Genomic DNA, 22,869 nt, shown 5'->3' on the forward strand with positions numbered 1-22,869 from the left:
TGTAGCCTTTAAATTAAAGCACAGAACAAGCAAGGCAGCCGCACACTGGTCCGATGATCACAGAGCGAGAGACAAGAAAGGCAAGGCTCACCAAGCCATCCATCTCTCCGCCCCTCAGTCAATCCCACCTGCGTTTATCAGCCAGGCTGGCACAATAAACTGTCTCAGAAGGCTATAGATGACAATGGAAACCCAAAATCCATTTGAGCTTCTGGTCATAGTTGAGGGGCAATAACCCTGTTATCAGACAGAGAGCATTGTAAAGTAGATTATGGAAGATGCAGTTAGCTCAAAATGTAATATCATGTGCTCTTCCTATTGACCCATTTTAAAGTGTTCCTGTTTGAAAACAAAGTGAAAGGGAAACACACAGGGATTAACTCCTTGGTGAATCCTCTCTGACCATGGACCAGGGATATGAATTATTTGCTGTCATGCAGAATGCATTGGAAAGTAAATTGTTGCAGATGCAGTAAAGTGAAAATGTAGCACCCTATCATTTGATCTCTTATGTTCCATTTAAATTTGTTCTAGTTTTTAATATTTTCTGCTTTCCTTTCTAATTGAAGTTTTTTCTGTTTTGCTTTGTTTCTTATTATTTATTTTTTTGTATATGAAATCCAGGATAGGTAAATCTTCAGAGACAGTAACTGGATTAATGGTTCCTTGGTGGGGGGGAGGGGCTGGGGGGGAAATGGGAAGCAAATAGCAAGTACAAGAATAAAGAAAATGTTCTAAAACTCATTGTAGTGATGATTGTACAACTCTACTTGATGTGATAGAACTGTGTGATGTGTGAATTATATGCAAATAAAACTGTTGGGGAGAAAAGAAAACTCTGTAGAGGAAATCAGGAAAACAATACTATTTATAAGAGCCACACAAAAGATTAAATACTTAGGATAAACCTCACCAGAGAGACAAAGGAACTTGTACATGGGAAACTACAAAATGCAAAGACAGGAAACGAAAAGAGACCTAGATAAATCGAAGAATATGCCATGATCATGGGTAGGAAGACCTGACATTGTGAAAATGACAATATTACTCAAAGTAATCCATAAATATAATAAAATTCTGGTACAGATCCCATCATTATTCTTTAAAGAGATGGGAAAGCTAATCACCAACTTTACATGGAAAAGAAATAGGCTCGGGTTAAGCAAAGCACTATTAAAGAAGAACAAAGAAGGAAGACTTTTGTTTCACTACCTCAAAACCTACTACACAACCTCAAAACCTGTGGCTACAGTAGTCTTAACAGCCAGGTTCTGGTATATAGACCAATTAAATAGAATAGAGAACCCAGAAATAATTCCATCCTTCTACAGACAACTGATTTTCTAAGAAAAAAAAAGGGCCAAAATTCATTACATGAGGAAGAGAGAATATCTTCAACAAATGATGCTGGAAAATTGGATTTCTGCTTGCAGACGAATGAAAAAGGATCCATACCTCAGTCCATACACATAAAAAACAAACTAATGATGGATTAAGGACCTAAATATAAACCCAAGAACTATAAACATCATCAATTAAAAACAGAGCCAAACTTAAGAGCCCTAATAAATTGCATAAACACACTATCAAACATGGAGAAAAACACAGAGAGAAGTAGAAAATATAGATGACCGATACATCATAGAAATAAAACTTACATGCATCAAAAGATTTCACCAAAAGAATAAAAAGAGAACACACAGATTGGGAATGGACAGAGGACTAATGTCTAAAATCTGTAGGAAACTTCAACACCTCAACAAGAAAAAAGAGTAATGCAACTAAAAATTGGTCAGATGCATAATCCCCCCACCCCCAGGGGGATGAACAAGAGAAAGGTGGATGAAGGGAGATAGCGGTCGGTGTAAGATATGAAAACAATAATAATTTATAATTTATCAAGGGGTCACGAGGGTGGGAGGTGGGGAAGGGATGGGAAAAAAGTGGACCTGATACCAAAGGCTCAAATAGAAAGTCAATGATGATGGCAACATATGTAAAAATGTGCTTGATACAAAACTGATGCATGGATTATTATAAGAGCTGTAAGAGCCCCCAATAAAATGATTTATTAAAAGGAAAAAGGGGGAAAACGAAAAGAAAAATGATTAAAAACCTTTTTAATAATAAAAAGGGTCAGAGGACATGCAAGGTCACCAAAGAAGACATTCAGGTGACCACCAAGCATACGAAGAAATGCTCAGGGTCACTAGGCATCTGACAGATGCAAATCATAACAAAGATAAAATACCACCTAATTCCAGCAATGGTAGCAAATTTCAAAAAAACCAAAATAATAAATGGGGGAAAGGGTGAAAACATTGGAAGCCTCAAAAAATGAGGAGTTGATACCAAGGGCTCACGGGCAGGCTGTCCTCCAGGCACTGGTCCCTCCGGGTAACATGTCCAAAGTTCTTGAGACCAAGTCTTGCCATCCTGGCTTCTGAGAAGCACTGGTGCTGTACTTCTGCCAAGACAGGTTGGTGTGCCCTTTAGAAATCCATGGCGCTTTCAATATTCTTCACCAGCACCACAATGCAAATGCATCCATTCTTTTTTGTTGTTTTTTTGTATTGAATGCCCACCTTTCACTTGCATATAAGGCAGTTGAAAATACCATGGCTTGGGGCAGTCACCCTTTAGTCCTCAAAGTGACATCCTTGCTTTTCAGTACTTTAAAGAGCTCTAATGCAGCAGATTTACCTAAGGGTAATCTTTTGATCTCTTGACTGCTGCTTCCAAAACATGGATTATGGATCCAAACAAGATGAAAACCTTGACAACGTCAACCTTGTCTCCATTTATCATGATGTTGCCTAATGATGACAGTGTGAGGATTTGGGTTTTTCTTTACATTGACTTATAATTCATACTGAAGGCTCCGATCCTTCATCTTCATCAGCAAATGCTTCAATTCCTCCTTACTTTCAGAAAGCAAGATTTTGTCATCTGCATATTGTAAGTTGTGAATAAGGCTTCCTCCAATCTTGACACTACATCTTTCTTCATAAAAGACAGTTTTTGCTCAGCATCTAATCTAAATAAGTATGGTGAGCGGATACAACCCTGGTGCACATCTTTCCTGCTTTTAAACCAGGCAATATTTCCTTGTTCTGTTTGCACAACTGCCTCTTGATCCATGTATACATTCTGTAGGAGATTCGTGTTTTGGGATTCCCATTCCTCTCAAGCCTATCCATGGTTTGTTATGTTCCACACAGTTGAATGCCTTGACAGCGTCAATAAAACACAAGTAACCATCTTTCTGGTAGTCTCTCTTTTAGCCAAGATCCACTGGACATTAGCAATGATCTCCCTTGTTCAACATCCTCTTCTGAAACCAGCCTGAACCCTTGGCAGCTCCCTGTCAGTGTACTGCTGCAACTATGGGTGGATGACCTTCAGCAAACATTTACTTGCGTGTGATATCAATGATAGTTCCATAGTTTGAGCATTTTGTTGGGTTACCATTCTTGGAATGGGTACCATTTATGTTAATAGTTAATGTTATATCAATTTTAAAAATCCTCATTGCCATGGAGTCGACACTAACTCAGGGCAAGCCTGTAGGACAGAGTGGAACTGCTCGTGAGTTTCGGGACTTTAACTGTTAACAGGAGTAGAAAGCACTGTTTTAGTCCCACAGAGAGGCTGTGGTTTCAAACTGCTGACCTTTCAGATGGCAGCCCAACTTATGCCCTCCTAGTTATGTTAATAGTTACTTTTTATATACGGGGCGGGGGCAGGGGGAGGGTAAGGGCATTTTCAATGAAGAAGTTGTTTTGTTCAAAATTGGTTGATTTTTCCAAGTTGTATCTTACAGTCTCCAGCTTTGTTTCTATAAGCAAGGCCATATTCTCCAATTTTGGATGTTTCCCTTCATTTCCAACTTTTTATTCCAATCACCAGTAATTGTCAATGCATGTTTGATCAATTTCATTCTGGAAAGGTTGATAGATGCAGAGCATGAATTTAGAAACTAGGGTTTGTTTTTACCCACATACATGATGGCCAGGTGTGGCAATTGAATGGGAAAATGGTTGGCTCTGTTTCTGTCATATTTGCCCCTCCAGATTTATTCATTTCTCTTCTTCCTCCTCTTTAGGGTTCCGGTGGTCTGAAACTCCCTTCCCTAGACGCCCTCGCCCCGCAGCCTGAGGAGCCTGACTTGGAGATGAGCTTGTGAGAGCAGAAACATGTTAGACTACGTATGCTCCCCTCTCTCTGACAGCCTCAGTGGCAGCAGTGACTGCACGCTTGCATCTCATCTCTATTTTATGGGAGACGAATGTAGATGGGTATTAGGTAGCATTATTTCTTCTCTTCGACCCTTTGGAAATATAGACGGTAAGAGCTTCTCACTGTTCACAGCCCTAGGGTGTTTTTCTCCCAGATTCATTTTCTTAACCTTGCTCTCCACAGAGGAGCCCCAGTGGCATACTGGTTACGCATTGGGCTTTTAACAACAAAGCCAGCAGCGCAAACCCACCAACTGGTCCAAGGGAAAACCTCTACTCCGTCAATAGTTACAACCTTGGAAACCCACAGGGGCAGTGTGTCCTATAGGGTCGCTATGAATCAGCATCGACTCAATGGCGGTGAGAGAGTGAGAGTTCTCACCAGTGTAGCTAATTCCTTCATTAAACACCCACTCATTAATACTTTTGATTTTACCATCTGTTTCCTTCAAGAACGCTACTGAATAAAGAGATTTTCTTTTTTTAACCCTTTCAGAGATTTAGTTTTGAATGAAGAGGGTAAAGAGACAATTTAATACATAGATGTGTAGGTTCATGGGATTATCCTGTTATTATTGTGTGTGTGCTTTTTAATAGAAGAGAATTCTGACTAGCTGGTATAGGATAAGAGCTTTGTCATGACACCCTGGCAACCTCCATGATTCCACATATGCCATGCAGTCAAGCTTGATCACAGTGTGACTGGAGTCTTGGCAGACTGCCCAGCAATTCCTGCTGGAGCCAGAGGAGATAAGTTTGATGAGGAGTTGCGGCAAGGCCATTTCTCATCCTTATCTTGTGGGAGACTGCCATAAGCCGTTTCTCATTCATCGCCCTGGTTTCTCTTGAGTGGATAACTTTCTACCTTGACATGCCTCAGGGCCTTAGCTTCAGATTTCTGCCGATGTCTCCACAGCAGAGCAACCAACTGCTTATGCTGTCTGTCATACGTGCACTCTGGTTTGTTGGCTTTCTGTGGAACTAGGCATATAGGAAGATGACACTATGCTTAACTAGCTTTTGCAAGTAATAAATGGACTAAATCCATGCAGTCTGATTGTGTCCTTACTGGCTGACTCCATAGGACAAGTGGCAAATCTGTATAACAGGTGCCAACCGACCACTGTTTAGGAATGACTTGCTTCATTGATAGAATTTTACCCTCCCCATTTTTCTTTGGCTCCTGGTCATCTAGATAGGTACATTCCATGTCCCAGCTTCCCATTTAATTAGGTGTGGTCATGTGACTGAATTTGAGATAATGAAATGTGGACAGAAGCAATGTGTGCAACTCCCAGGATTGGTTGATTGAAAATTCCCCCATGATTCTCCATCTTCCAGCATGTTCTAGCTAATGTCAATGCTCAAGGTGATACTGGAAACTCTGTGTTCAAGATAGAAAGGACTCCTTCTGTTTGGGTCAATGAATGATCAGAATGATCAGCTCAACTTCCCCTCTGCTACCACTAACAATTGAATTTTACCTGAGTGAGAAATGGAATTCTGTTCTGTAACAGAGGAGATTCTTATTGTTGTTTCTTTGGTATTGTATTACCTTGTCTAATCAAGACAGGCTAGGACATTTTGGGTGACAATTGAGAACCAATAGAAAAATACTGAGAAAATGTTGACATGCGTTCCTGATATTCTGGGTGGGGATGGTAACCAGAGCACAGGTAAAGTAATTAATATGAGACAGAATGAAAGGTGATACTGTTGCAGATTTGATAGTAAAACCCTAAGGCCACTCTTGATGAGTGAATTATAATTTCATATGTTGAGAATAAGGGAAAAGTAATGGATTCAGATCCTTGAAGAGGTGGGATATGTTTTAGTATAAGTGATACACTGTAAGGGCAAGAAACGTGGTAGCATATTACAGACACAATAGAGAACTCTGTTCCTGCCTTCCACGTTGAAATCACATGGGAGTCCGAGAATTGAAGATACAAATTGTAAACATTAAGTGTGTGATCAATTTAATTTGTAGAAATTTCTGCACAATTATACTTTATACTCACCCAAAGGCAAAATTGGGCCATGTCAAACCTGACACTTGTAAGATACACACAGAAAAGAGGGGAAGGGCAACATTGTGACCCAGGATGAAGAGAGGATGCTTCTTTGAGGAGATTATCTGAAGGTGTTCAATTTTCTACACCCCCCACCCTCCAGCTCAGAAACCACTCCCAGAATGAGCCCAGAGTGGGGGCTTAGAGAGAGAGGACAGAGAGCTGTGAGATTCGGAGGAGCAGGAAGTGTTGGGAGTGTAGGGCCTTCATTGGAGAAATGTTGCCGAGTGAGTCTTCAGAATAATCCAGGTAGAAACTGGCTGTTGAGAGAAAAGATGCTATTCAAGATGTGAAACAAAACATGGATTTCATTGCACATAAGGCACGGTCTGGATGAGTAATCAAAAGGTTGATCTTTTATAGGGTTTATAAGATGAGTGGAGTTCCGGGGTTTACAGACCTTCAAAAGCATCAGTGTTTATCAATTGGTTGATGGTCAGTTGAAGAAGCATGGTTACTGGAGTGTAGCTATTGCTGATTAGTGGGCAATCAGAACTGGAACAGCCACTGAATGGCTGGTTTTCAAAAATCTGCAGAAGTGCTGAGACCATAAGAACAAGATGGTACCCGGCTACTACTGCCAACCACTCTGAACGCATCTTAGAGGGCTTAAGATATAATTGGAGGGGGAAATGGGGAACAGCATTAAAAATGATAAAAACAACAACAAAGCAGGCTTACTGGTCTAATAGAGTTAGGTGGAAACCCCACAACTATGAACCTTAGACCTGCTTCAGGCCTGGAGCTGAACTCACCCTTGTGACTCAATTTTCAGCCTAACACTGGACATGACTATAAAGTAAACAATAATACTAGAGAAGTATGCATCTAATAGAACAATCAACCATACGAGCTGGAAAGAGCCGGATTTGCTTGGGAATAAAATTCGGAAGGCAGGAAGGGATTAAAAAGAAGAAGAAGAAGAAGAAGAAGAAGAAGGGCGATCAATGGAAATGGCAAAGAGGGAGTGTGAAGAGCGCTGCTACACTGTGAGAATTGCGATTGGAAAACAAAGTGTACGTGAATTGTTGACTGGAAACAAGCTGTTCTGTAAACGTTCACCTAAATGACAATTTTAAAAAGAGAGAGAAACGTCGGTAGAGACTAGAGCTGATACTGACCAATTAAATATGATTGAAACTAGTTCTGGTAGTTACCTGTTGCTGTGGCCAAAGAAAAATCAACCTTTGCCCACGAGAATAAGCACTTGAAATCTCATTTTCCACATGAAACACGAGGCCAGGCTTCTAGGAATGCCCAATTTCTGAGATGATAGATCAGTGCTGAACTTTGTCTCATGTTTCCCAGCACCTCTGAGCAGCCCAGGGGTGTGAGGTGCAAAGGCCAAAGGCGGGCACAGGCACGATTCGCGGTTGAGGAAAGAAAGTGATAGAAGACAGGGTGAAAGGTGCCTGGGGGTCAAAATAAAGGCCGGAGAGAGACGAGGCATCAAAGAAGAGCTGTGCCTCTGAAGTCTCTAAGGATGTGTTTGTGAGCCACGGTATTTGAGCGAAGAAGTTTGTTATATGCCCTAGATGGCCAACCATTTTGTCAATGCGATAAACTCTATATAACAAAACATTTGCCATGTTTTCCAAGTTCTACGTGTATATTTCAGCAACATGAACTAATTCACCATACTGTGCTACCGTCCACTTCCAAAAGTTTTTCCCCACACCCGAGAGAAACTCAGGACCCATGAATCAGGATCTGCTCGTCGGTTCTGCCCTCCTCTCAGTCTCTGGCCACCACTAATAAACTTTCCTGGGATAACTGAAGGAAGATTACTTCTGGGAGGCAGCAGTTTGGTAGGAACATATATATGTACAGTGAACCCTCGCCACTTCGCGCTTCGACTTCCGCGGCTTCACTCTATCGCGGTTTTTGCGTAACAGCGCATGCTCTGTCATTACTGCCACTGATTGGCTCATACTGTACAAAATTGATGCCATTAAATAATATAATAAATAATAAATGATCATTGCAACGTCCAAAATGTTTTACTGTATTTTCCCTTTTTTCGTTTAATAAATTGGGCAATACGAGTGTAATGGTGACTAAAGGGTGTTTTTTCATGTCTTCTATGCTCTACGAAAATATTTGATTTACAAATAAGGAATCCTACTTCGCGGAATTTCATTTATCACGGTAGGGTCTAGAACCGATTAACCGTGATAAACGAGGGTTCACTGTATATATATATATATATTTGGTAGGAACATATATAATGACAAGATGTGTACCTGAACCTAGACTGTAGCATGAGAGTAAGCCTGGCTTACGTAAAGGAGAGATACCAAGATGTGGGCACAGCAAAGATAGCGGCAAATGACAGTAGTTTAACAAGAGATGAACCCTCTGAAAACCTCTGTGGGGATTAGTGATATGTATAAAAAAGAGCTTTATATACAAGAGCAATTGAATATTGAGAAAATGTCCCAGCCCAGTTTAGTCCAGATCAAGTCCATCAGTCTGATATTAGCCCGTATGTCCAATACCAATCTATAAAGTCTTCTTCAGAGTCACAAAACACATGCAATGATGCTAAATACAGGAAGATAACAGGCCAGTGGGTGGGAAGTCTTGTGGATCCAGTGGTGTTATAAGCATCTCAGCGCGGCCTGGCATCTCCATGTGGCTTCTCCAGGTCCAGAGCTCTCACTCCCATCAGCATAGCTTCATGTGTCTTGTCAGTAGAGAGTCTATCAGAGACTCCCACCTCCAAGGAGGAAATACCAGAGTTCACAGAATCCTCTGGAGAAAGCCATGCCCACACAGAGGCCTCGTTGGCTATTACCTGGTTAAAAGGCTGGACTCCGCCCCTTCACTCTTAATCCTCTCAAGTCCCAAATTGACAGCAAATTATGTAACTACCACAGGATTGCCAAAACAACAAACTCCAGAAGGGTTTGGCATTACCACAGAAGCGTGTTAATTAAATTGATCTCATAGAGCTATTTTCTCCAAGATCAGTATGCTCTACTCCTTCCACTTTGCCTCAGATTATATTGTTCTAAGACCTTTCCATCACAAACCTATATCTACTTCTGAAAACTCTTTTTCTGGGTGAGTGGGGGGTTGTTGCTGCTACTTAGGGTCCCTCTTGAAGTATGAGGCTTTGTATCTGATACCTCTTTGCAAACATGGGATGACTGATACCTGCCCAGAGAAATTACGGTTGGTGGCGGAGGTCTTCTGTTTAGTCATGCTAAGACCATCAGGTGTTTTACAGAGTCACAACGTCCCACGGTGTATTATGTTTAGCAGGGAAACAAAACTCGTTTTTTTCCCACACAAACAACTGCCAAAACCATCGGTCCACTTTCTGTAACTGTACAACTCATTTTCTTTTAACTGCAACGGCACAGCATTTTTATCTGCCAGACAATAACATTTTGTTTGGTTTGGCCCAGAGTGTTCAACCTATTGAGATCTTTATGGACCATAAATCTGGTATGCAGGACTTCACCTGTCATCCCCACTTCCTTCAGAGAAGCTGGATGATGTGAAGAAGAGCGGGGCACCAGGATTGGCAGAAGGTTCATTAACAATCCGTGGTATGCAAATGACACAACCTTGCTTGCTGAAAGCAAGGAGGAACTGAAGCACTTGCTGCTGAAGATCAAGGATTGCAGCCTTCAGTACGGAGGACAGCTCAATGTAAGGAAGACCGAAATCCTCACAACTGGACCAATAGGTAACATGCTGAGCAGAAAAGGTTGAAGCTGTCAAGGATTTTGTCTTGCTTGGATCCACAATAGATGCTCATAGAAGCAGCAGGCAAGAGATCAGAAGAAGCTGCTGCACGAGACCTCTTTAGAGTATTAAAAAAGCAAGGAGGAGGACGAAGCCCTCAAGCCATGGTAGTTTGCATCATATGCATGTGAAAGTTGGACATTGAATAATGAAGACCCTAGTGCTGGAGAAGAATAATGAAAGTACCATGGACGGCTAAAAGGACAAACCCATCCGTATTGGAAAAGTACGGAGACAAGGATGCAAGACTTCATCTTACATCCTTTGGACATATTGTCAGGAGAGGCCAGGCCCTAGAGAAGGCCAGCATGCTTGGTGAAGTGGAGGGGCGGTGACAAAGAGGAAGGCCCTCGAGGAGCTGGACGGACCCAGCGGCTGCCTCCATGGGCTCGGGCCCAGGGACAATGGTGAGGATGGCGCAGAACTGTGCAGGGTTTCGTTCTCTTGTGAAAAGGGTTGCTATGGGTTTTAGCTGACTTGATGCTACATAACAACAACCTCACTCCTTATACTCACCAAAATATGGCGAGTTTGCCTTCTAGGCTGTATTAGACTGGGTTCTCTGGAGGAACAAACCAGTGGAATACATATAAATATACTCATCTCAACGAAATGGCTCACAAAGTTGTAGAGACTGGAGAGCTCCAAGTCTGTGGGTCAGATGTCAGACTGGAGGTTTCTTCTGAATCACGTAGCTGCAGTTACAGGTCCGAGAGCAGACTGCTGGCTGAGGAGATAAATTAATCCAAGGAGGGTAGGGTGCTCACTCAGGCTGCAGAGGATAATAACACCCAGATAATATGGCAGGCCACAGGCTCAAATCCAAAGAACCAGAGTCTAGATGACAAGCCAGATGCATGAGCCCATCCAGAAAGAAGCAAGCGAGCTTTGTCAGAGTATCCACACATCAGAAGCAGCCCATCTCCATAAGGAAACCCCCTTTCAATTTATTTATTTATTGAATTGGTCCTTTCAATTTATAAATTTTCAATTTATAGCAGATCTCATCATGGAAGTGATTACATTACATGAGATCTTATCATGAAGAATGGCTACATCGTGAACATCTAACCACTGAGAATCATGTCCTAACCAAGTTGACATACAAACTTAGCCATCATATAGCTTTTTATATAAATCATTTGATAAAAATTTCAAACAGAACCAGGTCCTGGGCATGTCACTGGTGGTATTCTTCGTGGTAGAATTAATCCATTCAAGAATATGGGTAGGGGAATTGGTTTAAACAGATTCTAAATCTTAAAGTTTCAAGCTCACTTTTCACCCACAACTTGGGCAATGGGGAGTAATTGAAGCCAAATATTGTCCCAAGGAAGAGTTTCTCTTATTTACTCTTGTGGATTACTGAGGATAATGGGTAATATGATGAAAACATGGCTAGAACAGGTGATTAGCACGAAGTAATGCAAGGAAGGAGAGAAAGAGTCTTTGATGATAATTCTGCGTTCTTACAAGTTGAAGAAAACTATGGGTAGAGGAGGCTTTTGAAGAAGTACAGAATGTGCAAATAATGCATTCAAAGTTCTGACAGGACAGCAGCCTTGAGATATGCCCTGGAAATTGATAGTGCCAATCTATTTTAGGCATAACTGCTCTTGAAACTTTGCAAGCCTGATTATGCTAATTAATACTACTGAATTATCTTCAGGAAACTCCCATTTCTCTTAAAATATATTTAAACAGCTCAACCTCGTATTGTACGATTTTGTAATAATGCTGCAGCCATGACAGTGTGTAAATGAATGGGCACTGTTGGGTCTCAATAGAACGTTATTTTATAAAATCAGAGGGCAGGCCGGATTTGACTCATGGTATAGAGTTTGTCAGCTCCAGCCGTAGATGGTCCGCAGTCACGCTTAGATGTATCCTCACACATGTTTACGTTGGCCCAGGGCTGTGGCTTTCTCCTCTTCCTCCTTTGCCTCTCACAAGGCCTTTCACGAGGGAGTTCAACCCTAGAGGTTGTGATGACATTGCCTTCTCTCTTCTCTCAGCAGCCGTTCACCATGAGTTTTGTTGCAACTGCTCTCCTTTATGATGACGAACAGAGCCCAATGACCTGTTCTGTGATCAGAGGGACACCATCAACGGCAGACTTTGTGGGTCTGTGTTGCAAACACTCGATTGTAGCAATTGTGGCACAAAGACAGCCATAGGAAAGAGTTAAACAAAATGCACATTGCTGTGCTCCAGTACAGCTCTGTGTACCAAAGGGATGATGGGGCAGCTCTTACCTCCATGGTGTGGTGTGCCAACTGCTCATCCAGTCAGGACATAACTTGCATTTTGCTTTACCTTGTACTAATTAGAGACTATGCATTCCCTACAGAGTACTGTCAATCCTTAGCAACTGCAGGTCTTGCGTATTGAATTAAAATAAATTCATTCCAGCCCCCGATTCCCTCTGTTGATGGTTTTGCCTCCAGTCTCAGAGTACTCTGAGAAAGCTGCTTTTAAGCCTATACATTTTCCTATTCCCATGTTCTGATATCCAATCTCTGCACATATAATAAAGGTATGCTAACTATTAGCAGGATTTATTAGCCATATATCAAAAGTTCAAGTTTCCTGCAAAGAAATGAACTCATGCCCAGACGCGCTGACAGAAATCTGCCAAAACAGTATAATCCCTTTCTGCATTGGAGTTATGAACCCCCCTGGATGACCCCAACCATTGGGCACTTAGGAAAAGCAAGTGTGACGATTACATAATCTCCTATCAACTTGCGCAGAGGGGTGGAGTATAGCCTGTCAATCAGGTCATAGCCAATGATGACTCTGTGGGCATGGCCTTCTCCTGAGGATTCTGGGAACTCCTGTCTTCCTCCCTGGAGGTGGGACATTCTGTCGGACTCCCCGTTCCTGCTGTTGAGACCCTCAGAGAGCTGGAGGTAGACACATGGAGACCTGCACCAGCGATGAGATTCTACCACTGCCACTGGATCCACAAGACTTTCCACCCACTGGCCTATGATCTTCCTGATTTCAGCATCATCGCAAGTGCTGTGTGAGTCTAGAGAGGAATTTATGGACTAGTATAGGACATATGGACTAATAACGGACTTATGGACTTGATCTGGCTTGGGCTGAGATGTTTCCTCAATATAAAATTTCCCTTTATATAAAGCTCTTTCTTATACACACTATGAATTTGTTTCTCTAGTCAACCCAGACTAACACAGCAAGTAACTGAAAGGAGGCACTAGGGAGCAGGGGAAGGGAGATCCCCACAAGGGGATATATCCAAATGACTCTCGACCCAGAAGAACAGTGAAGTCTACAAATCAAACTCATTGACCATGCAAATTCAGTACTGGGTTTTAAAATCATAGGATTCTTCTTTGATCCAACTTTGTATGTTAATTGAAAAGGGGAAGTATAAAACCATGATGTCCTCAAATTTTAATTAAAATTACAACCTAGTTAAAAGTCCTAAAGCCATATTTCTTGTTTGGGTACTGTCAGACACCTGGTATTTGGGTTCTCTCATCTGTAAAGGAAAGAAATAACCCCAGACAATTACTATGTGAAAGGAACACTTTTTGCAATCAATGGAGAAACCTTGTAAACTACAGAAAACTATACATAGTTGGACCTAAACCACTTAGAATCCCACTATTTGGCCAGGACAACTATCAGCAGTGGCATTTGTATCTCCCCAGTCCTGTGCCTAGCTTTCTCAGCAGTCATTATGGCACGCCCTAGAAAATGTAAGTTGCTTTCCCTTTTGAGCATTTTCTATGACACTAGACAACCACCAAAGTAGCGTTGCCTTCTTATATTTAGTATTTTTTTAATTTTGTGGAATATTTATATATATATATATCAGTAAACGATTCAAGTTAAACATTTCATGGACTCGAAGTGGAAAAGTTGTACAAGTCAATTATCAATTTAGGACTGTCACATTTCTTGAGCCCCTCAGAAAGTCCAACATGGAGAGTTTAAAGGGCCTATTGGGTCCCTAAAGTGTCCTGTGACATTCTGGGTCATGCATTGAACGCCCCACCCCCACCCCTGCTGCTCTGCAGGAGAAAGATGAGGCTGTCCGCTCATAAAATGCACAGCCTTGAAAAGATGTGAGAATGGCAAAATTTGACTTGTGTGGACATGTTTTATATCTCGTAGGTTCCCCAAATTATTTGGTCTCTTGTCAACTTAAAATAAAATTACTCAGTGCCCCCCCTGGCAATGACAAATTTTTATACTACAACCTTTATTCTAGGATAAAGTGTACGTATCTGCTTTGCAGCCTCCTGTATCATTGCAGCTCCCCCAGATATCGACACCACCTACTTTGGAAAACACTGCTCTAGATGTTTAATATCTAGAGATTTTTTGCCATGACAAGACTTTTGAGAATATCAAATCTGCCGTTATAAAGATTTAAAAATACCCCAAGAAATTGATTATATATCATTTCTGATAAATTTGGAACCCGCCTCCCCCCTCAAGATGACATATATATCTTCCATATGAGTAAACATAGGTCTATTACATGAGAAAACATTTACAGCCTTGGAAACACTATATAGGGTCACTATAAGTTGATACTGACTCAATTGCAGTGGGGGTAGGTATTGCATTACTAATTTATTCCCTATCAGACAATAAAACTACATTGATGTCTTGGGGAAAATGAAGATGATTGCTTTTGAAGATGAAATATGGTAGACTTTCCTTGCCCATATAGTCGAAACTTGGACTTCGGACAAACATTTAACAACCACCTCCTATTGAAAGTATTGGCCCTAGACACTTGCCATCTCAGGAAGCCCAAGACATCCCTGTGGCCTGGAGACACTCACTTTGTAGTAACGGGAGAAGAATGAGTACTTGGACAGAAGTTGATCTAAGGTGAGGTGCCAAGGGATAAGGGCATAGCAAAGGTGTCTGAGATCTTTCAAGAACGTGTTTCTCCTGCTGACCTGGAGCAAGATCCCAAGACCTCGGTCCTTGCGTTGAGCAGTGTCACCTATCAACATAACTTGCACCATAAGGTTTTCTTTTCCATTTAATACATGGTTAGATTAAATTCCAGAAGTAACCTAATAGGGACAATGATTTTATTAAATGGTGAAAGGAACATTTCCAAAGTCTATTTTTGGTAAACATTCCAGGGCAGAACATGGTATCAAAAGTGTCATATTTGTAAAGGAAGAATGTTTCAAAGCCTTTTGGCAGAGAGCCAATTACAAATCTTTTCCCATAAAATACACAGTATTTACAAGAATGTGTCCAAAGGAAGTTTATTTCTGAATGATGAACAGCAAGTTGCTTTGTTCCTCAGTGAAATCTCTGGATGTTTAGATACATAAGAGAGTTGGTTGTATTCCTGACCACCGTTGCCTCTAACTGACCTGGGAAACCAAGGGGCACGTCTGTGCCAGGTGCCAGGATGGCAACTAAGCAAATCTATAATGATCTCCTGCATGATCCAAGAAGTATGAACAGTTCACTGAATGTATTTCAGTTTATTGCGACATCCCTCTCTCTCCGTAGCATCCCTTAATGCCCCGGGTGGAGTTGAAGCTCCCTTTTTTTTCATATACAGTAGTAACAATTGTCCCTTTGTTAATTACCTGCTCGCTTCTGTGCGTTTCTACTGAGTGTAATTTTAGCAAGAGAGATACTGTGCCCCTCTTGTTTGTGGTTGTTTCCACAGCATCTGTAACATTACTATGAACTCCTCAGTCAATAGTAGATGAATGATTAGATACTTGGGCAACTTATGGGGGCCATAATTAATGGTGTGGTTAGAGTGAGGGCAGTCGGAAAAAACTGGGCTATGGGTCAGCCAATCTTTCAGGAGTCACTGGAGCTGCCCCACTGTGCAAGAGCTTTACCTTATGTAGATGGAGGATGGTCAGGAGAGTGGTTAGGGACGCCAACTTGCTTTCCTGATACCATTTTAGAAATCAGACAAGGGCCTTAGAGGACATCAGGTACAGTCCCTGATTTCAAAGATGGAGAAACCACAGCACAGAAGGGATTGGTTGGTGTCCCCAAGGCACCAGCTAGCTGTACAGCCATTCATACCTGCAGACATCCTAGCCAGTGCGCTTTCTTCTACAATCAACTATTTCTCCTTAGAGTTCTGCGACTCAGCAGGACAGAGTTCCAATGACTGGTCAAAAAAGAAGGGGCTGTGTAGCTTTAGAAAAGTTTTTTGAACCTCAGTATCCCTTTTGGAACGGCCTGCCTTATAACACATGTCCCCCTGGGGATGTTGTGAGCTGGCCTTGGAAGAATAGTGCCGATAGTGTGCCTAGAAGAGAGCCTGGTTCATAATTTGTAAGGCCCCCCCCCCCCCGCCCGCTTCGTCCAGGCATAAGAAGCTGGTGGGGCGAGTGTAGATGAACAGAATGTCCTCGTGGTTGGGAAAGGCCCAGCTGCACAGACCTCATTTTACCTCTCGGGAGGCAGCTGTGGAGCTCACACTTGCATTGATGTGGTCGTGCTCCAGAGACATTCTCCCCCTCCCCCCCCCCCAACATCCTCCAAGGAAATACAGCCTTCTAAACACAGACGTTCCCATTTTCCCAGTAAAATGAATGAAAGAACCTTTTGGGGAATAAAGTGATCTCTTTTTAGCTCCACTTGTTTACTTTTCCGTAAGCTCCCAAGATGGTTTACACATTAGCTGTTAATCACACCATCTGTTCAAATAGTACTTGAGTCAGTAATTCAATTCATACTTTTCTTCTAAAAGAATCTTTTTAAAGACAATGTTTATATCTCTGCTATCCTTCATTTGGCAATGTAGCATGAGCTATTTTAACATTTGGAAGCAAATATTAAATCCCATTAAAAAAAACTGTACAAAAGACAGGACAACGTCTTTGCATTCATCCCCTCGACTTTAGGTTGGGGAGAGGTGCAACCGAACAGAGATAGGACGTTTTCTAAAATGAACAAACACGAAGACAAACAATTGCAGGTAAGATTTCCTCTGAGATTATGACTTAGTGACAAAGAATATGTTCACTCCACACGAGACAACTCAGGCCAAGGAAACATGAACAGAACGTCCATTCTGAGAGAACCAGCTTCCCAAATCCCATCTCCTCCTTAGGAGGCAAATTCACTGATTAGTGGGCTCCTGAGGCCCGTGACTCTTGTCAGTGTTCGTTGGGTTTAGGGAACAAAAGTAAGTCTGTGGTGGTAAAATCAGAGTGATGGAGTGGATGGGGTAAGGTTTCCCAACTAAATTCTTAGGATATCCCAAGCAGACCCAGACACTGGGTATGATTACCAGTCTGAAGGCGTTTATCGGTCTAGACGTATTTTTTGGACCAAACCTATCTCCCATTGAGTCCAGTAGGTGATCTGACTCACATTATTTCTTTCCATAGTCTCAGAATATAGGTTGTTCTTGTTGTTAGGTGCCGAGTCAGTGGCAACCAGTAGCAACCGTATGCACGACAGAATGAAACACCGCACAGTCTTGTGCCATCCACACAATTGTTCCTGTGTCTGAACCCATTGATGCAGCCACTGTGTCCGTCCATCTCATTGAAGGCCTCCTTCCTTTTCACCTCTCTTCCACTTTACCAAACATCATGCTCTTCACCAAGGATTGGCCTCTCCTGACAATAGGTCCAAAATATCTTGTCAGCCTTGCCTCTCGAAAGCACTCTGGCCATACTTCTTCCAATACAGGTCACTCTGTCCTTTCAGTCATCCATGGGACTTTCAATATAGTTCTCCAGCGCCACAATTCAAATGCATCGATTCTTCGACGTTCTTCCTTATTCGATGTTAAAGCAGGGGGATTGCTTGTTCAGTCTATGCAGTGACTCAGCCATGAGCAGCCTCTGGACTCCGGGCTTATTTTGGTCCTTGTCTCAAGCTCAAATTGCCCGTCTGTGTGTTTTGGTTGTTGTTGTTTAAACCAGTAGTGTAGTTTCTATTTGTAGTTAACTAATGCCTTGCTAATGGAACAGGTGTGTATTTTCAGGCAACAAAGCTGGAGGGCGGTGTGTGTGTGTGTGTGTGTGTGTGTGTGTGTGTGTGTGTGTAGAGCCCATGAAGGGCTGTGCTTTTCAGGTGCCTCCAGATGGGGCTGTGGAGAGCTGTACTTCAGGTACAGGGCTGGCTTGGGGGAGAGTTAGCTTATTCATTATGTACGCCCTCTCCAGGTGGCCTGGTAGCCTTCCCCCGCCCCACACGGCCCAGTAGGCTGTGCTGTCCCAGCTATCTGGGATGTCTTGTTGTGAGTGAAGCTGAAGAGCTCCTGTCTTGGCTTGTGCTTATGTCTACCCCAGGCTGTACGCGGGGAGTTAGGACCCTGCAGCGCAGTCTGTCAGCCATCCTAGCTAGCTCTGGGACTGGGAAAAATCCATCCGGAGAGTGAGGCAGCTGCGCTCCTCTGGCTTGTGCCAGGGGCCAGTGACAAAGGGAAATATATCTATGGGCAGGCATTGCTGCTCCTTCATTTTAGTACTTTTGTGTCTACTCATCTTTATGCTAAGGATCCTGCTGTCTTGGAGTATAGGATCTCCCTCTCCAGGGGCCCTCTGTGCTGGTCTCTAAGGAGCCCCTCACACGGGTGTTGCAGAGTACAGAAAAAGGAGCAATACTTGACGGTTTACTTTTATTTATTTGTTTTTTTACTTTTGACGGACCCTTTATTTAGAAACGTAGAGATAGTCCCCGCTGAAAATCATAGAAATCTTTATTAAACAAAAGGATCAAAATGTGAAGCGGTTGTTTCTTGACATATCCTCCCACGAAGTCCATACACTTATGAACGTGGGGCTTCCATCTTTCCCGCACATCCCAGAATTCTGCGCTCTCCACTTACAGCACATTGATGGGGAACACAAATAGTCTGAAGGGTCAAGTCCAGGCCTGTACGATGGATGGGGTAGGGTTTCCCAGTGAAAATCTTGTAGGAAAGACTTTGCTACCCTTGAGGAATGTGCAGGTATATTGTCATGATGGGGGGGGGGGGTGTTGGTGCAATTTCCTGGCCTCCTTCTCACCAATGCAGTTGTCCATTTTCCTTAAAGCTTCATAATAAGCCTCCAGTGATCATCCTGTGCCCTTTGAGAAAAATTATCAAGGTTCCCCTTGGGAATCCGTAAGGACAGTCACCATAACCTCCGAAGCCTTGAATCTCTCCCTTGAATCTAACTGGCCCCGCAGATTTCCTCAGAAACCACTGTTTCCATTGGACCTTTTATTTTGAAGGCACCCTAAGGAGGCAAAAACAAATGGATTGCAGAGAGAACTTGTCTTCAATCACCCACAAATTTCAGAAATGTTCAAACACATTTCAGATGGAATATGAAAGCTCGAACCCTAATAGCAAGTGTGTGAATTATGTGAAGCTTTATAGAGTAAATCCATTTCAACAATCCCAACACATTTTGTTTTGTGTCCTTGACTGCATTCCTCATAATGTAATGTTATCGACCCCACTTCCTTTCTATAATTCCAATTTCCATTCTTTTTTCCTGACCCTTCTGAACTCAAGGCTGTATTTTTTTTTATTTTTTTTTAACATTTTATTAGGGGCTCATACAACTGTTATCCCAATCCATACACACATCAATTGTGTAGAGCGCATTTGTACATCATTCTCAAAACATTTTCTCTCCACTTAAACCCCCGACATTAGGTCCTCATTTTTCCCCTCCCTCCCCGCTCCCCCATCCCGCATGAGCCCTTGATAGTTTATAAATGGGTATTTTGTCATATCTTGCCCTGTCCGACGTCTCCCTTCATCCAGTTTTCGGTTGTCTGTCCCCCAGGGAGGAGATCACACACAGTTCCATGTAATCGGTTCCCTCTTCCCTACCCATTCTCCCTTTACCCTCCCTGTTTTGCCACTCACACCACTGGTTCTATAGGGCTCATCCGTCCTGGATTCCCTGTATTTTCAGTTCCTATCTGTACCAGTGTACCTCCTCTGGTCTAGTCAGTCTTGCAAGATAGAATTCGAGTCATGGTAGTGGGAGCGGGGAGGAAACCTTTAGGAACTAGAGGAAGGTTGTATTTCTCATCATTGTTACATCGCACCGTGACTGGCTCATCTCCTCCCCTAGACCCCTCTGCAAGGGGATCTCCAGTGGCCTACTAATGGGCTTTGGATCTCCACTCCGCACTCCCCCCATCATTCACTATGGTAAGATTTTTTGTTCTGATGATGCCTTACACCTGATCCCTTCGACACCTCGTGGTTGCATAGGCTGGTGTGCTTCTTCCATGTGGGCTTTGTTGCTTCTGAGCTTGATGACCGCTTGATTACCTTCAAGCCTTTAAGACCCCAGACGCTATACTTTTTGATAGCCGGGCACCATCAGCTTTCTTCACCACATTTGCTTATGCACCCTTTTGTCTTCAGTGACCCGTTCGACACCCCGTGATCACACAGGTTGATATGTTGTTCCATGTGGGCTTTGTTGCTTCTGAGCTAGATGGCCGCTTGTTTACCTTCAAGCCTTTAAGACCCCAGACGCTATACTTTTTGATAGCCGGGCACCATCAGCTTTCTTCACCACATTTGCTTATTCACCCGCTTTGTCTTCAGCGGTTGTGTCGGGAAGGTGAGCATCATAGAATGCCAATTTACTAGAAGAAAGTATTCTTGTGTTGAGGGAGTACTTGAGTGGAGGCCCAATGTCCTTCTGCTCCCTTAATACTAAACCTATAAATGTAGGCTCATAGATCTATTTCCCCATCCTCATATAGTATATTTGCATATGTACATGCCTTTATCTAGAGCTCTATAAATGCCCTTTTCCTCCCAGCTCTTTCCTCTATTTCCCTTGATTCTCCTCCTGTCCCGCTATCATGCTCAGTCCCCACCAGGATTTCAGCACTTCCTCTTTGTTACGTTCCCCTTGATCCTGCAAGGCTGTATTTTGGCTCTCAGGGACTTATTTTAATTTTCTTCAGCTTCAACCTGAATTTGCATATGAGCAATTGATGGTCTGTTCCGTAGTTAGCGCCTGGTCTAGTTTTAGCTGCTGCTTATTGAGCTTTTCCATCATCTCTTTTCAATGTTGAGAAGATGACTGGGATAGTTCTGTAGAATCATTTCAATGGTTCTTCTAAGCTTCATGACTGCAGAACGTCTAAAGGCCATGACCATTTCAAGTTCTAGTTTGTATTCCCCCACTCCTTTGATCCCCATTTTTGCTTAAGTTTCTTGATCAAAATGTTCAATATTAGTAGCTAGACAACCTTCAGTTCTTCAATTGCTTGGTAAAGGAGGCAATGTCTCATTAAGACAATTAGCCAGACATTCTATTTCCACCTCCAGTCTGGACTCTCCTTCCTTTGTTATTGGGGGTGAATACAGACCAAGTGTCCTGTTTTGAATGGCTGGTTGCAAACTTTTGAGACCCCAGGAATTATGGAATGGACTAGGAGATAGGACAGAAGAACTAAACATGTTAGTAGGCCAATTAACTAGAATGTCCCATGAGACCATGGCTCTACATCTGTAAACCAAGGAAACAAACCCCAAAAGATGTGGGCTTGTATACAAGCAACCTCAGCAGCTATTCTTATTTTTGTCCTAATGTAAATATATCTATCACACAACTTTTGTTAGTTAAATGATGTACAGGCGTACAAGCTATTAACTGCAATTTCATTCATTGTTTAAGGAATTCTACTGTTAGTTAATGCAGTTTAAAAAATCACAATTAATGCCCCTTCCCCTTCCTTCCCTCTCATGCCTAGTACCCACTAATTAACTTCGTTCACCTGTCCTATTTAAAAAAAAAATTTGTAAGGTCATACAATATTTGACTTTTTATTATTGCCATGATTTGCTCAGCATATTGCCTTCCCAAAAGCAAACAAACAAAAACAACCCTTTTAAAATTTTATTTCAGACTGGCATAAAAGTTTCCAGTGTAGTGCAAAGAATTCCCCAAGTGTCATTTTATTGCATTGTCCGTATCATTGTTTCTCCATTCAGAAAAGTAAAAAATTATTGCTACAAAGATTCAAGGCATGCATGCACAGTTTACTCCAAATAAAGGACATTTAAACATATTGTTGCAATCAGTGTTTGGCTGTAGATATGTTTTCTCAACAATACATTTATCTTAGTCTCATTATGATGACTTTTCAAAAGTCTATTCAAAACTATGGCTTTCTAAGGGCTACGCTGGGCCAACCAGTTAAGTTAAAGTCAGAGAACTCCATCCAGAAAGTTATGGGGTTAGTGGTTTTATTTTAGGATCCCAAAGGGTCAGGATGATAGATTTCCTAGAAGAACAAGCCTGGGGGCTTATTAGAAAGACATTTTATAAAAATAAAAACCAAACTGGTAAGAAAAAGGTTAAAAATATATAATGGCTCTACCAAGGAATTTTGTTTTTCTCATCATGGCAATGCACCTGCTCATTTTTCAAGGGGAGCAAAAGCTGTCCTGTATGAAGGTCCCTGGCAAACCTGGCTGATACTGCTCCTTCAGAGTCCTTTTTGGTCCCAATAACTCAAATAATATTTAAAAGGAGCACAACTTGTGTTCCCCAAGGAGGCCTACACTGCCATTTTGATGTGGTGTAAGTCCAAAAATAAAGAATTCTTTAGGGAAGGGTTATAAAAAGATAGAAACACACCCCTCAGACACGTATATACCTAGATGGGCAAGTGGAAATGGGGCAAGCAAAGACAGACCAGAACTTTAGGGGGAGGAGTGGAAGGTGGTGAAGGAGGAGGAGGAGGAGGACGAGAAGGAGGGAGGGGGAGGAGGAGGAGGAGGAGGAGGAGGAAGAAGAAGAAAGTGAGTGAAGGGAGATGTTGGACAATATAAG

Source organism: Echinops telfairi, unplaced genomic scaffold (genome assembly GCF_000313985.2).
Source record: "Echinops telfairi isolate 266 unplaced genomic scaffold, ASM31398v2 ScPeMD7_20;HRSCAF=75, whole genome shotgun sequence".
In the NCBI taxonomy this organism is placed as follows: domain Eukaryota; kingdom Metazoa; phylum Chordata; class Mammalia; order Afrosoricida; family Tenrecidae; genus Echinops; species Echinops telfairi.